The 16,902-nt window shown below is 35.5% G+C and overlaps 1 long non-coding RNA gene across 2 annotated transcripts; it reads right to left on the bottom strand.

Moving 5' to 3' along the window:
• Positions 1 to 12,716: 12,716 nt before the first annotated feature.
• LOC148876868 (uncharacterized) lies at positions 12,717 to 16,425 on the bottom strand. 2 transcript variants are annotated; one of them, XR_016105505.1, is made up of 4 exons: positions 15,902 to 16,120; positions 15,640 to 15,778; positions 15,398 to 15,459; positions 12,717 to 14,204 (listed from the first exon to the last, which is right to left on the bottom strand). It is a non-coding gene; the product is annotated as an uncharacterized LOC148876868 (long non-coding RNA). The 2 variants fall into 2 exon arrangements; XR_016105504.1 differs by having other exon boundaries at positions 15,640 to 16,425.
• Between the last annotated feature and the right edge of the window lie 477 nt (positions 16,426 to 16,902).

Genomic DNA, 16,902 nt, shown 5'->3' with positions numbered 1-16,902 from the left:
TCGACATGACTTGTTAATATGTTTAATTCCAACCCCAAGAGTGGAGCCAAGGGGACCAGGGAAGCCATGGTCTCCCATTCCACTTACATTTTGGCCCCCCTCATAAATATTAGGCTTAAACCTACCTCTTGATAGCCCTAAATATAGGACTACCAATGGATCAGATCTGGGTCGGAACTAGTTGGAACTAGAACCGACCCAACATGAAATGTTAAGGACCCGGACACATAGGGTTTGTAATTTTTGGATCAGAATTGAACCGACAGACCCGATTATAATAAATAAAAAATAAATATTTATGTATTATATATATTATATGTATAGTATATATATTATTTATTTAATATTATATATATATATATATATATATATTCTAAACCGATAGTAATTGGAACCCTATATCAGGACCCAAAATTGACTCGTTGGTTCCAATTCTCAGAACTAGAATCGGCCCAACTAGTTCGGGTCCATCAGGTTCGTTGAGTTGGACCTAATCCATTAACAACCCTACCTAAATATTGGGCTCAAGGCTCAAGGGGAGAGGATAATTTGTTAGTAAAATATTTCTAAATAAATAAATAAATAAATAAATTATTAAAATAAATAAATAAATGTCTATTAAAATCTTTTTCTCAATGTCAAATCTCCTTTATTTTATTGATTTACAAATAATTTATTTACTTTTATTAACTAAATAAATTATTAGATAATAATAATAAATTAAATAAATAATTTAATAAAATAAATAAATAAATGTCTATTAAAATCTCTCTCAATGTCAAATATATTTTATTTTATTGATTTATAAATAATTTATTTAGTTTTATTAAACAAATAAATGCTTAGATAATAATAAATAAATAAATTCCTATTAAATTCTTTCTCTCAATGTCAATCTCTTTTATTTATTGATTTATAAATAATTTATTAACTAAATAAATGCTTAGATAATAATAAAAAAATAAATAAATTATTAAAATCTTTCTCTCAATGTCAAACCTCTTTATTTTATTAATTAAAATAATTTATCAAATAAATAAACTCTTAGATAATAAAAATAAATAAATAAATGAATAAATAAAAGTTGAGATAAAGAATAGGAGGAGAGAAGAGAAAATTAAGCGAGAGAGAAGAGGGACGACATTTTGTTTTGTAGGATGGCATAATCGTAAATAAATTATATATGTCATTGCTGTAATTTTCGAATATCATAGAGGCATTGCTGTAAAGAGAGTGAATTTATCTTATATGTGGCATTCCTATAATTTTTGAATGCCTTAGAGTCAATTAAATTGGAAGATTTGTCTTATATGTTATAGTCTTGTAATTTTCGAATACCTTAGATGCAATTACAAGTTAGAAGATTTGTATTATATGTGGTAGTCATATAATTTTCGAATAACATATGGGCAATTACAAGTCAATCAAATAAGGGGGTTTGTCTTTATGTGGCAATTTTTGTAATTTTTAAGGAAAAAAAAAACAAAAGTTATTGTTAGATTCCATTTTTTTGCATCCTCACTTTTTCCTTCATACACATTATAGCTTAATATATTTATATATAGATTAATCCCCATTTTTTTTTTATATTTAGGTAGTTGATTGGTCAATCCAACATTCAAACTTACCAGACGACCTTTTGTACGACTTTGGATCGAATCCAGATGTCTTGCCTGCAACTCTCTACCCACTATGATAAACTATAGTAGCACATCGCCCATCTTGTATTGTGAGATGTGACCAATTGACCATGTGGGGAGCTTCAATATCTTGTGGGTAGAGAGAGTGGGTACAACAAGTGGGCAGAAAATCTGGATTTGCTCAGATTTGAAATCGGATTCAATCAATAAGGCCCGTTCCAACAACTTGTATAGCCATGCATTGGGAATATCTCCCCATGAAATAAAACACAGAAATACGGAGATGTTTCCAATGCAAGGTTGTAAAGGCTTGCATTGGTATTGCACTAACTGAAGACGATCTCCTTAGATTTGCTCCCTAGAAGCCTCCAAATAATGAACCAGTCAACCAATTGGGTCTGGTTCAGGATAGTATGTATCAGTACTATTTCAATCAAGGTTTTTAAAACTAGACCGGCAGAGAACTGTTCTGGGTCCAGTTCCCAAGTCAAGTGGTCCAACCATCAGATCTGAATGGATGGCCTAATCTGATAGAAAAAATAAAAAACAAAAAAATAGCTAAAAACCATTGTCTGGGTTGACGGTTCAACCACCTGGGTCAACGATTCACTAACCAAATTAATGATTTTTGGCCAAAAAGTGATTTTAGGGTAAAACAGAATTGGTCAAGTAACTAGTTCTTGGTTTTTCTGGTCCAATCCAGTTTTGAAAACCATGGTTTCAATTATTAATGGGGGCTATTATAAGATAGACCCAAAAACAATTGTCTAACCCAAACCAATTATATTTAGGATCCATTTGGTTCATAGTTGAAATCGGAGTTGGAACCACAATCCTTTGGGGATTGGAATTAGAATGGTCTGGTCTCATAGTCTATTTTGGTTCCAATAGGAATTGGAAGTAGCTGGAATGAGATTTCATTCCCAAAGGAGAGGGAGTAAATGACCATTCCCTCAATTAGGGAATGCCATTCCACCAAGAATGGAAATGAGATTCAGATTTTGTCCAATCAAAAGTTGGAATAAAATGGTCCCCATTCCGGAGCCCACTTTTCCTACCCACTCTTTACCCACCATGAATTGCAGCCACACATCTCTCAAATCATAATAGAGATGTGTGGCTCCAATTCACATGGATAGAGTGGGTAGGAAATCTCGAGTGACCATTCTCATTCCCATTCCAATTACAGATCCCTATTCCTACAAACCAAACGGGTTGTTAGTCTTAATTAGCTATATAATCAATTTGAAACAATAGTAATGACAGATTCTGGCCCAATTATTAATATGAACAAAACTTTAAAACCATAACCAATATAATCAAATTGGTTGGTTCGATCAACTTGATTTTGTTAGGCAAACCAGACAAGCCAACCCATTGACAACCCTATCTAACAAGCCACCGCAACTTCATATATGGGTGTTGTTTAGTACTATGAACTTTATTTAACAAATGTTTTGTATTGTATTTATCCTGAAAAACAAAAATAGTGGTCGATGATAAGCTGAATATTAAATAAATGACTAGGTGTTTGGGGAAACATCATTTAATGGCTGGAACTCAAATTCAGTCCTCACAAGGCTATGCTCACACTGTATTCACAGCCACTTGCAACCATGTATTGGGAATATCTACCCATGATTAAAAACATACAAGCACAAAGATATTCCTAATACACGGTTGCAAGTGGCTATGAACACGGTCTTATGAGGATTGAATCCGATCTCCAATGGTTGGCTCTCGCACAAACCAAGAAAACACTTATTTAATAAATGGTCTTATGAGGATTGAATCTGATCTCCAATGGCTGGCTCTCACACAAAGCAAGAAAACATTTATTTAATAAACAGTCTTATCAAATAGCATTTTGCAATAAATGCTTACATGGCGATGAACCGTCACCTTTTCTCAGAGACCGGATCTACTCCTCACACCTAGTGCCTCACAGGCACCTCGCATGCACATCCTATCATGCATTGGGAACATCTCCCGTACTTATCAATTATTATTCACGGGAGATGTTCTCAATGCATGATGGATGTGCATGTGATGTGCCCATTTGTGAGGAGTAGATCCCATCTCCTTTTCTCAAATAAAGAGCCATAGAACTAAACACCATGGTAGTGTCCTTTTCTATGAAGCATATGTAGTGTCTTTTTGGTGAGCTTGGATCCGCTCCTAACAAAGCTCCCAAGAAGCCATTAGAGCCGCACATCGGATCAAACCAATATATACGGCTATAGTGGCTTGTTGGGAGGAGATCATGTTTCCTCTCAGTAAGTAATCCCATTACCGTGGATATGTTGTGCACATGGTCATACCAACCTCGCAACACATCCCATTCCACTATGTATTGAGAATGTCTCCCAATGAATAACAACATGCAAGTAGGGGTGGATTCGAGCCAAGCTGAGCCGAATACTTGGTTATTCGAGCTCGGCTCGTGGGAATAGTATCAGGTTCAAGCTTGAGCTCAAGCTCGAGCTCAACTATAAGCCAAGTTTTTTTTGAAAAATAAAAATTATATGTATAATTTTTTTAATTTTTTAGACAAAAAATTAAGAATTATAAAAATTATTTACTATTATACATTAAAAATAAAAATATTATATTAATAAAATTATCTATTATATATATATATTTGTATGTATGTATGTAAAAAAATATTATTTATTTAATACTAGGCTCGCAAGCTTCATGAGCCGAGCTTCAATAGGCTCGATTAGTAAACGAACATATATATCAAAATCAAATTCAACTCGAAGCTCGGTTTAAACCGAGCCAAACCAAACTTGTTATGAGCCAAACTCGAATAGCTCGTAAAAGGCTTGGTTCGTAGCCACCTCTACATACAAGTATGAGAGATGTTCATGATGTGTGATTGAGACATACTTTGAGGTTGGTGTGAGGAGCCGTCTATGAGAAACAGATCTAGACTCAAACAGGACACTACAATTGCATATTGAGAACATACATATACATGTATGTTGTTGTTCATGGGTAGATATTCAGGGGTGGTAGAGTAGAGCCAAATTCCCACAATCCTATTTATATTTCACTTATATGTTGGCCCCATCCTTGTTTATTAATATTAATACTATTGTCCCCCTTAATTGATGTTTATTAGCTCCCCTCCCCCTTCCACCCACCCCACCCCCCTCTCCTAAAATATCCTGGCTCCACCCTAATGATATTCCAAATGTGTGGGTAGTCAAAAATTGAATGCACCTAGTCTCGAAAACACAAGTTCAATGCAATGTAAGATCTTAAAGTTGGGTACCAATTTGCACCGCTACTTGTGGGTAGCTCATTTTGGGAAGGATTGCTTTTAGTTCCAATTTCCTTTGTCTTCTAAGAGGGGATCTATTACCAACAAAAATGTGTGTTAAAATTAATGCAGACAGCATGGAAGATATTCATGATGTGTAGTTGGACTGCGGTGCTGTCAACATGTTAGCATGCTTTTACTGGCAGCAAATTTGGTTGCATTTAGAAGGAGCCTTGATCTCCTCAAGTAAAAGTTCCACTCACACAGCATCCAACCGAGCATTGGGAATATCTGAATTCATACGCAGATGTTCCTAATTTATGGTGAGATTCCCATGCTTTCACAGTGTGTATAAAATCCTATCATTCAGAGGCCATCATTCAGAGGTGGTGGCTTTGGCAAGCTGTAAATTATGGGCCAACAAATCGTGCAAGTGGTGACTGGTGATGATTGAATTGTTGGTTCAACCAATGAAACCAGGACCATGACCTCCTCGTTTGGGTTGATTGGCTTAGGGCTATAAAAGGATTGAATCTAATCGTATGTAGGTAGATCTAAATCAAAATTTGAATTCGAATCAAATCTTATCAAATGTATTTAAATCATATTTTCCAAAAAGAAAATTGTTTCTACATCGGATTCAAATTGAGTTGGGATTGTAATATCTAGGTATCATGGGGCTACACAATGGAGATTAGTTGATCCTCAACCCTCGTCCAGCAGGATTTGCTATTTTGCTTCCAGCAATAGGATATTAAATGATATAAATAAATTAAACTAAAGATGAAAAAATATCTTACATTATTAATTAATTAAATAAAAATGACTTTAAAACTGTATTTCGTTAACATAATGAATTGAAATTTACTTGTGGTATGAAACTTGAAGCCTCTGACAATTTTAGGCTGTGTTTGGTTTAAAAAAAATTAGGAAAATGTAAATCTTTAAAATCTTGTATAGGTTTTCCTACCTTTCCCTTTCATTTCTTATTTTTTCCTTCATGGATATGACACCAGAAAAGTTTCTAACCAATTAACTGACATCATAAAAATGGTAATCAAGTAGGTGGATTTTTGCAAAATTTTCTGATTGATTAAAGTTCTCCTATCATACCTTTGTGGCATCATAGATTTATGCAAAATTTTCTGAAAGCCCATAGGCATATTAATTGCATCATAGATTTACATAGTGGTTGTTCCACAATTTCTAGTACATGTACTCATCATAGATTTGCGCAACATTCAAACCAACTTTATTAATAAATACGATATAAATTTTAAGTACGGGTGCAAGTTGGGTTGGCCTGAGTCAATTGGCTTGGACTTCGTGCTTCAGATCGGGTCTGATGGAGCGCGATCCGGCTGGTCTTAGCTATCCGCTGTCTTGCTTTCGAACGAGGTAGCAGGGATCCTGAAACGGGAGAGATGGGAAAGCTCCGGGGGGAACCCGGTGTAGAGGCTCCGAAGCTCAAGTTAGAATCTTTTAAAAGCAAGGTAATACCAGATAGCGCAAAGTTTTTGCATACCTCTCTTATCGGGGGGGCAGGGGGCTCTTATAGTCGCTTCGCGTACTCGTCCCGAGGCCCTTGTTAGGTCGGGTATGATTACTCTGGCGCTTGTTAACTCGGCTGTCGTCCCTTCTGCTGAGACAGAACCGTCACTGCCTAACCGTCTAACTGGAGATGGCGGCATCAGTGGCGATGGCAGGTGGCCGTTTAGAGTGCTGCTGCCAAAACGTCAGATCCCAAGTCAGTCAGGCATGGCGCCCTCGGGCACGGAATTCCCTGGTGCCAGGCATGGTACGACTTGTTTGGCTTTGGTGCCTAGAAGATGATGAGAAGTGCTGAGCGAGGCGGTCTTGAGCTCGGAGTTATCCCGAACTGTAACAAGGTGGGTCAGTTCGGCGAAGTCTACCCCGAGCTGTTACAAGGTGGTAGTTCGACGAAGTCTACCCCGAGCTGTTTACAAGGTGTAGTTCGGCGAAGTCTACCCCGAGCTGTTTACAAGGCGGTCAGTTTGGCGAAGTCTACCCCGAGCTGTTACAAGGTGGCAGTTCGGTGAAGTCTACCCCGAGCTGTTACAAGATGGTAGTTCGGCGAAGTCTATCCCGAGCTGTTACAAGGGGGGTTAGTTCAGCGGAGTGTGCCCTTGTTGCCGCCTAGGCTTGACCCCTTTTGCCGAGCTGTCATTTCTGCCACGTGTCTCATAATAAAGAGGTCGGGCCAAATTTTCCTTCATCAGGGTCCATTAAAATTTTAATAAAATCTCAATCCTAAACCACAAAAATTGCACCCCTAATATATGTATATATATATAATCAAATTGAATTGGATCATATACATCAGATGGGGTGCATCCATTGATTTAAATTTGGATAATTAGATACCATATGCAGCCCTAAATTGATTGATTCCAAGAAAGATGTTAAGGCTCAGTTTGAAAGGAGTACAAATACAAATATGCATATACAAAACCCTATATTTTGTATCTATACATTATTTATATTTGTACTCTTCCAAACTGAGCCAAAAGGGAAAGCTATCCCTTCACTTTTCTGATATGGAGTTATGGGGATACTTTAGTATTTGTGAATGTTAAAGTAGATAGGAGTAAGAGCCCGTGGACAACGAGAGGAATGGATCAGTACACACTACACAGGACACCCACATGTACCTGGGATAAAACACAGAGAGAGAGAGAGCACTTTGACTTGAGAAATTATACTCTACGAGCATTGAACATGGCAAGTAGCTAGTGATAGAGCGAGAAATGAGTCTCTGATGATGTTAACACAGATGATCACTTTTTGAATATTTAATTGCTAATCAGCTAATAATAGAGGAATAATTTGGTTAAAGTGGTGTTTGATAACTGCCGAGGTATGCAAAAGCAAATTAGCAAAAGATTCTGAACTCAAAAACAACTTAAACGTCGCCACGTAAGGATATTAGTAGTATTTGGTAGACATTTTAATCACCCAAATGCCTAAAGAAGCTTCTGTATTCTGCAAATAAGTAGGTTTCGGATTAATGAAATTCTGAACTGGAAACTTCTAAACTCAGCAAGAGAGAAATATACTAAATTGGCAAAACTATACAATTTCAGCCCAAAAATAAGATGAGATTAGTTTTGGTTATTTTATTTAAGACATGGATTTATTATAATAACCTAATTAGTTTTGGTTGGTCCTTTTTTTTCTTTCTCTTTCTCTAACTTTGGCTTGTCCACTCGGTACGAGTGCGTTTGATGGGGAGTAAGAAGGATGGAGGGGGGCAAGGGAGTGGTACTCGTCGTCCAGCAACTGACACGTACGCATGGTTTCTCTTTTATTTGGTGCTGGTGCGGTTCAAAGTGGCCAGCCACATACACTGTCGTTACAGAGAACTTGGAGAGGACCAGACCACGTATATGACTCACGGGGTTCTCCAAATCAATGGGTATGAGAGGTATCTTTTTGGTTAAGGCTCGAACAGTTCTTCTCCAATCCACACGTGGCTAGCCTTAGTGGTCAGAGAAAAAGATCTTTCAAAAGTTGCCAGATAATCACTTTTTCCTCTTAGGCTATGTTTGATGATTAAGTGGTTTGATAATTGTAAGTAGGGGTATTCACGATTTGGTTAATTGAACTATGAGCCTTTTTTTTGTAATTGAACTAGTACTATCGGTTTTTGAAAAATCAATAACTGAAACTGAACAAAAGCCAATCAGTTAACCGATTGATTGGTTCAGTTAACCGTTGGTTTTTCAGTTTTTAATTTTTACAATATATATTATAAAAATATATAATAAATAATATATCATATATTATAAATATATTTATATATATAATGCATATTTATTAATTTATAATATACAAAAAATATAAAATATATAATATACATAAATATATATGAAATCTATGTTACTTATAAAAGTGTGAATGATGAGGTATTGGCTTATGGAATTTTTCTTTACTAAAATACCCCTCCTCTTGAATTTAGTTCATTTCCATTGAAATGGTCGAAAATGTAATTAAGAGAATGCCATTAAGTACATTCAATTACCTTTCATTTAGTCTCACATTTAAGTCATTAAATAAATCACATTCTCTCTCATTGAATCCAACATTTATACTTTTGTTTATCATCATTAAATTCCACAAATAAATCCATACACAATAATTATTAATATAATGAAATTTTATATTTTTTTAAATAAACATAGAAATAAAGTCATATTTTTCATCTAGGTGGTGGGTAAGTAGTTCAACAATTTGGGTCAAATGGATAATTTCATGATATCATAAATAAATAATATAAATTTATAAATAAAAAATAATAATTTTGTTTGTCATCATTAAATTCCACTAATTCATACACAATAATTACTAATAAAATGAAATTTTATATTTTTAAAATAAACCTAGAAATGAAATCATATTTTTCATCTACGCCGTGAGTAAGTACTTCAACCATTTAGGTCAAATAGATAATTTCATGATGTCATAAATAAATAATACAATTTTAGAAATATAAGAAATACAAAAAAATATAGAATAAAAAATAAATTTTGAAAAAAATTGAACACATTTCTATTATTAAATATTTGTCATATTAAAAAATAACTATAATAAAATAGACAATTTTATTAATAATGAACATCAAATATACAACTTAAAACCGATGGAAAATTAAACAATCTTCCTATCTAGGGGGTGAGTTAGTGGTTTAATCTTTCGGGTCATATAGATTAACCCATGATGTATAATTAAAAATAAATTTTTTAAAATATAATAGTACAAAAAAATATGAAAACAATTTTTGGCACATCTATAATATTGTATACTAATAATATAAACAAAAATAAGTATAATAAATAATAATTATTTTATCAATGATATAAATAAAATTTAAAACTAGTTTGAAAATGAAACTATTTCTATATCTAGATGGTAGGTAGTCAATGATCTAACATTCCGGGTCAAATGGCTCAATCTATGATGTTATAACTAAGTAACGGATATTAAATATACATACATACATACATATAAACTCAAACAAAAATATAAGCTTTGTATAAAGCATTTCGATACAATTCTATTGTTATATATTCACCATATTAAACAAAAATAAATGCAAAAATAGGAATTACTTTTATTGATGATGAAAATGGAATACATGATTTAAAATCAACTAAAAAAGCAAAATGGTTTTTCAATCCAAGTGGTGGGTTAGTGGTTAAACTATCCATGTCAAATGAATGTTATTATTAAATAATAAAATACATAAAATTTTAGAAAATGTAGAAAGTTGTCAATAATTTTAGGTACATTCTATAATATTATATATTCATTATATAAAAAAGTGTGATTAATGAGAATTATTTTCATCAATGATAGAAATGGGATAAAAATTAGGATAAAAAATAAAAAGCATTAATATCTAACACATGACCCAACTAACCATGTCAAATGGTTCAATAATTTAATTAACTAGATCATCATAGGAAAGTGGTTTGGTAGGGACTCAAATATATCATACCAATCACTTAAAGGAAGGTTTTTAGGCTACAACTTCCACCATTCGGACACATGGCTTTTTCAAATTTAGACACATAGCATTTTCTAAGAAGTTGTTAAAGCACATAACCCAGTATCACCATTCAGACAAGTGGCCTTTTCATTTTCTAGATGACTAGACACATGGAAATTTCTAAGAAGTTCCTACTAAAGCCCACAGCCCACTACCAGGCTATAACCCCCCACCATTCAAATACATGCCTTCATTTTTCTAGAAAGCTAGACAAGTGGCATTTTCTGAGAAGTTGCTATTAAAACCCACAACCCACTACCATCATTTTCAATCTATTCCTAAAAACTGCAGAAAATGCAAAAGTGGTTATCCACAACCACTTCTATCTACATTCTATCAATCTCAGTTAATCATTAACCCTCTACATATTATAACAAAAGAAAACTATCCATATTCTAATAAATATTGAAAACATATTTTTTGAAATAAATATTTTTTGAAATTTTAATTATTTAAAAATATTAATAAATATAAATTTAACATTATTGATTTCATAATGTAAATTTAACATTATTGATTTCACGTAACGGAGTCATTCACTAGTATATTACATAAAAGGAAGGAAATACAAGTTTTATATGTATGAGAACAGGCCCATCTTACAAAGTCATTAAACATATAATTTCCAAAACAAATACAAATTTTATGTGTATCAGAAAAAAAAACTATCTTACAACAAAATTATTAAACATACAATTCCCAAAATAACATGCTATTTATCTTGTAAACCAACCAATTGTTTGTGTAACAATGCCTTCAACACTTGAAACTATTCTTAAGGGAACACTTACGAAATTTTATGAAAACAGAGTTATATCCTATACAATTAGAAAGAAACATCAATGATAATAAAGCCCTGTCTTTTTATACAAAAAAAAAAAAAAAACCCATCTAATTTGAACTTAATTTAAGTTCACTCAGCCTATCCAATTTTCTCTTTTTTTCTTTTGTCCATCCCTTCCAATTTTTCTCTCCCCACCCTCTTTTCTTTCCTACAAAGTCTCTCATTATACTATGCCTTTTCTATTCCCTCTTTTTTCTCTTCCCTTACCCAAATTCTATCTCCTTTCTCTTCATAATGCACAGGGTATACAACTGACCTTTTGATCCTTGACCCTTCTCCACACACTGAACCTCTTTTATAAAATCTAGTAGTAGAAGAAGAAAAAACACAAAAAAAAGTGCATTAAGTCATAGGAAATGAGTAAAAATTTTAACTTGCTACATATCCAATGAAATAAAAAAGAAGATTAGCTAATGAATAGGCAGCCAATACCAATTTGGCTAATCATGGGCAAGGAAGACAGAAAAAGTTTAAAATAACAATTTTATTTGGACATGGTGTCTTAATTATATACAAATAACGACGTAAATGTAAGAAACAAAGTCGACCAACCAAATTAGATAAAATGGAATAATCCATTGGCATTGTCTGATATAAAAGATCGAGATAAAAAATAAAGAAAAGAATAACATTACAAGTTCAGTAAAGAAAATAGCATAAACTCAATCACAATTATTTTTCCTAATTTTTACCAATTAGTAAAAAAAATCATTTATCTTTATTCATCTTATTTATCAGATTTATGGAACCGTTCACTGCTAACATCAAGGAAAAAATGAACTTTCCGATATCCATAACTCAAATGGGAAGTTCAATCGAATAAAAATGAACAAATTCCATTAATTACTGGACGGGAAAAAAGAGACAACAAATTCCATAAATTAACCTAACATCAATAAAAGGTTGTGGTAGTTCAAAGAAGCCATCACCATTCATATGCTAGGACAAGTTCCAGTACCATCCAGTATGCTCTATGATGTTAATCTCTTCAGCTCAATCATATGTATTGTCTTCCAGGTGAGCAGCTGACTGCAAAGCAATATAAGAAAAGTCAATAATATCAAATTTTATTCAAAATAGGCCCAGAAAGAACAAAAATTATAAACTCCAATTTTTCATTGTTATTAACATGTTGAACGAGTTTGCTGGTCCATGAAAGCTCCAAGTTTTTGTTGCTTCACCTTATCATTATGTGGTAGCCTTCAGCTACCTCTGGCTTGGTCTAAGAAGCCTCATTTCTAGGAACCCTATTTTTGGGTTGGGAAAATATAAATCATTGTTTGGTGATATATGGAGAGGACCATTTAAAGCTTCTCTGAACACGCCATGGCTGCATCAATCACTGCCTCTAAGGGCATAGATAGAATCATAGAATAACATTTCATTAGATAACTATTAGAGAGAAAGAGAACAGTACTCAATACGGTTAATAGAATTATAATCAGTGGCAAGAAAAGCATAAATTAAAGCTGGTCCTTGATCATCAAACACACTTAATAAACAGGCCCACCACAAAACACTTTACAAACTTTCATCAAGTAACAGGAACGTCTTTTTTGGTAAAACAAAAATAGGTACTTGATATTAATGGAATCAAGTGGTACTCTGAGAAATTGCAGTCTTAGTGGTCTTTTATGCAGGGAAATTAATTTCAAAAAAAAAAAAAAAGAAGAAATCGATGCAACGACACTGGGTAGATGGCAACCCAGGACAGTGCATCTTCAAGTCAAAACAGAACAAGGATGTTCCTTAAATCAAAACTGATGTAACGGTTTCACGTATCCTTTTTTTTTTTTGGCTAATTACTTCGTCATCTTGTCTGCTCTCTAGTGGCCGATGACTCAAGGGCTGAAGTGTAGCTCTCTAGTGTAGTGTAACTTGGCTGTTCCCTGCAAGAGATGATCTGCTCATCTTTGTAGACGGCAGTAACTAGTTGCCCGTAAGAACTGAATCAGAGAACCCGAGGTGGCTTACCCGATGAGGACACTTCGATGGCTAAATCAATACTTAATAGTGAGCTGAAAATGATATTAGAGAATGAGAGAGCTAGAGAGTATATATCGCCCTTCATTTCTTATCCTCCTCCTTCACCCCTGGGGGGTGAGGCCTTTATATACTGGAGTCCTCGTGGGTTTGGTGGAGCAGTTCTTGGATTCTCGTTGTGATGGGACATGCTTTCGTATTAGGTGGGGATAAAGCCACCAACCGATAAGGTTGCTCATTTCCGCCTAAACCGGGGAGTGGGTGAGCTAATATAGCCGTTACAAGTTAATCTCGTAAAATGCGGGGTACGGTGGTGAGCTCCTCGGGGTTGTCACGAGGAGGTCGATCTAACTAAGAAGCGAGCTACTTGTAAGGTGCCAGGCTGCATGGTGGCGAGCTGCCTGTGAGGTGCCGAGCTGCTTGGTGGCGAGTTGTCTGTAAGGTGCCAGGCTGCATGATGGTGAGCTGCCTAGTGGCGGGTGTAAGCATTGCATGGTGGCGAGCTGCCTGTAAGTGCTGAGCTTGTTTGGGTGGCGAGCTATCTGTAAGGTGCTAGGCTGCATGATGGCGAGTTGCCTGTTAAGTGCTGCATGGTGGCGAGCTGCTTGTGAAGAGCCAAGCTGCTTGGAGGCGAGCTGTCTGTAAGTTGCCAGGCTGCATGATGGCGAGCTGCCTGTGAAGTGCTGCATGGTGACGAGCTGTTTGTAAGTGCCCTTGGTGGCAAGCTGCTTGTGAGGAGTCGAGCTGTCTATGGCTGCATGATGGTGAGCTGCTTGTAAGTGGCAAGTTGCCTGTGGCGAGCTACCTGTGGCGAGCTGCCTATGGCGAGATGCCTGTAAATGGCAAGCTGCCTGAGATGAGCTGCTTGTGACGACTTGTCTAATTGTCATGAGGTTGCACCTATTTGTCATAAGATGCCAGGTGTCATAATGTCATTGGAGGGACAAATCCGCCCTCATCAAAAAATAAAAAGAGAAAAACTGTGATATGATCCAAACTTTCTGCCAAATACTATTAATAAATAACAAAGCATAATGGAGTCTCTTTTAATATTATGAGAGACAGGAGCATGGAATTTTCATCCTCATCCTCCGTGGGCAAAGTGCAACTTCTCAGGTTTATTCATCTCTTCTAAAACCACCTTTAATGTTAACCAAACCAAGAACATTTTGCTATAATGTTTACCATACACAAGTGAGGATGCAAGTCATTATCTCAAATGGATCACAATATCATTTTCCAAATAGAATACATACACACCTAAGCCAATGACATTAGAGCTTTTCATGACCCTCAACTGTTTAAAAAAGAGATGTTTTAAATTCCGTTTATAAATTTCTTTATGTAACATACATAATTAAGAACAACCAAACCATGGATGGAGTTGGCTTTTTGTAAACTCCACAAAAGACAAAAGATAACCCGTAATTAAAGATACTAATTGCTTTTGCCTCTTCCTTTTCTAGAGCATGATTAACCAGATTTCACCTCTACAATGCTTTTGCAAGACATTTTCTGTGAACACCTCTAAAGGCATGGAAAACATACCCCCTAAGTAATAGATATTATGATAAATGCTACTACCATGGTAGAATGCAATGCACCGATATCCACCTTGAATTATGGCTCATTGTTTGCAATATAAACGTTGAACTGGGGTATTTGTGTATTCAGTTTGTGTTTATTTGATATGTAAAAAAGTGATGATTATCAGATCAGAAATATATTTTTTGACATTTTTATACTTTGAAAAGAGTATTATTGTACCTATTTTTTTATATAATTTGTATTCTTTTGATAATCAACTTTTTAACCAAAATTAAGGCATTGGAACATAAGATAATTAGAGCATTTAATAATAGGGCCCACACTCAAACAAAATGTGCAAAAACGATCAAATCAACTTAGTGTAAACCTCTCAAATGGAATCATCTCTATGCATTTTTGAGTTGTACTCCAGTTCATTAGCCACATATGGGGACTTGGGGGCCTAACCTGAGCCCAGCTGGATTCAACTTGTGCTTTTTGCATGAGCTGGGTTTAATTATAGATACAATTGCCTAACGAAGAAAAGAGAAAAAGAAGAGGCACACCTTTGTAAGTATAATATCTAGGAGCTCAGTCCCAGCCTTCGACTCAGCAAAACTCCGGTTGACTAGTGTTGTGGAAAAGAAAACATAGAGTTAATAAAAAAATAAGAATTAAATGAGGTTTAAGATGTAGGAACCAAAGGGAAAAGAAAACATAGAATTAATAAAAAAAAGAATTGAATGAGGTTTAACATGTAGGATCCAAAGGGAAAAAGAAAACATCTAGGATTCAAAGAAAAATTTACCTCGACTGCCATCTCAAAGGTCTGATTGAGTGATTGATGGCATGATTCAAGAGGCCAAGTCTACGAGGTTTCGGGATGCAAAAGGTGCTTTGATGACTGCAATGATTCATTTTCACGTATTTCCAAAGTAGAAGAAGCCCTAGCAAAACGAATCAACTTCTAACATGACTGAAAGTCAAAAGTCTCATAAGCAGGGGAGAAGACGGAAGCTCTTGATGAACTATACTTGTACGCTACAATCAATAGTTAGGGTTTTGAATACCTGAAAATGCAGCGATAAAACATTCAAACAAAATCAAGTGCTAGGGTTAATGGAATAGATTAAACCGTCGTTATCGGAGACGGAGAGACCAGACACAGAGTCGGCGTGTTCAATCCAAACGACATAATCTGGTGGGAAGCGCGGTGCCCATAAGAGTTGATGAGCGATAATTTGGCTCTCTAGTGACACATGATTCTATAAGACCGAAAGACGACAATTCAACATCATGTAATCAGACTCTGACTTCGGAAGTATGACAAACACATTGCATCTGTTGCGAACTCCTCTGCAGGGTGAACTGTGGATAGACAGGATGATGTTAGGTCGGCATAAGAGGCGACCAACCTATGCTGGCCTAGTGAAGATTTAACTAAAGGATTGTGTGACATGACGGGCGACTTCTCCCTCAAGCAAGATGTCACCTCCGACCTTCCCAGGATCATGACGCCACATTGACGAAGTTACCTATCGCCCTATCCACTTCGGCCACGATCGGATAAGGACTTTTTGCTTACACGAAGCCCATCTACGGGCGTGAAACCATCTCCGAACTAGATAGGCTAGAGATCTCAGACGTGCTTCGTGGAGCTCACGTTAGTTAGCCTATATAAAGGCATCCCCCTTTCCCAAAAAATGTATGCGTGATTTATCTCTTATTACACTACCTCTCTCGCTTTATTGCAATCAAACATCTATTTCGCTTACTTAAGCATCGGAGTGCCCCCCCCCCCCCCCCAAGAAAACTGAGTTGTCCGTTGTCCACCAAGCAACCAAGCATCAAATTGCCCACTTTAATCACTTATCTCTTACAACTCGACCAAGCGACCTATTCAATTCAACGTCCAACCTTTCCACCAGAAGGGAGCATCGAATTATACAATACCAATTGGCATCGTCTATGGGAACAATTATACAAAAGTTGAGTTCTCACCTATCTACTGAGTCCTAACTTAATGGCGTCCACAAGCAACAACCTTGTCAACAAGGCCAACAATAACAAT

Source organism: Nelumbo lutea, chromosome 1, assembly GCF_056320005.1.
Source record: "Nelumbo lutea isolate HS-2025 chromosome 1, American lotus-T2T, whole genome shotgun sequence".
In the NCBI taxonomy this organism is placed as follows: Eukaryota; Viridiplantae; Streptophyta; class Magnoliopsida; order Proteales; family Nelumbonaceae; genus Nelumbo; species Nelumbo lutea.
This window is presented reverse-complemented; position numbering and strand designations above follow the sequence as displayed.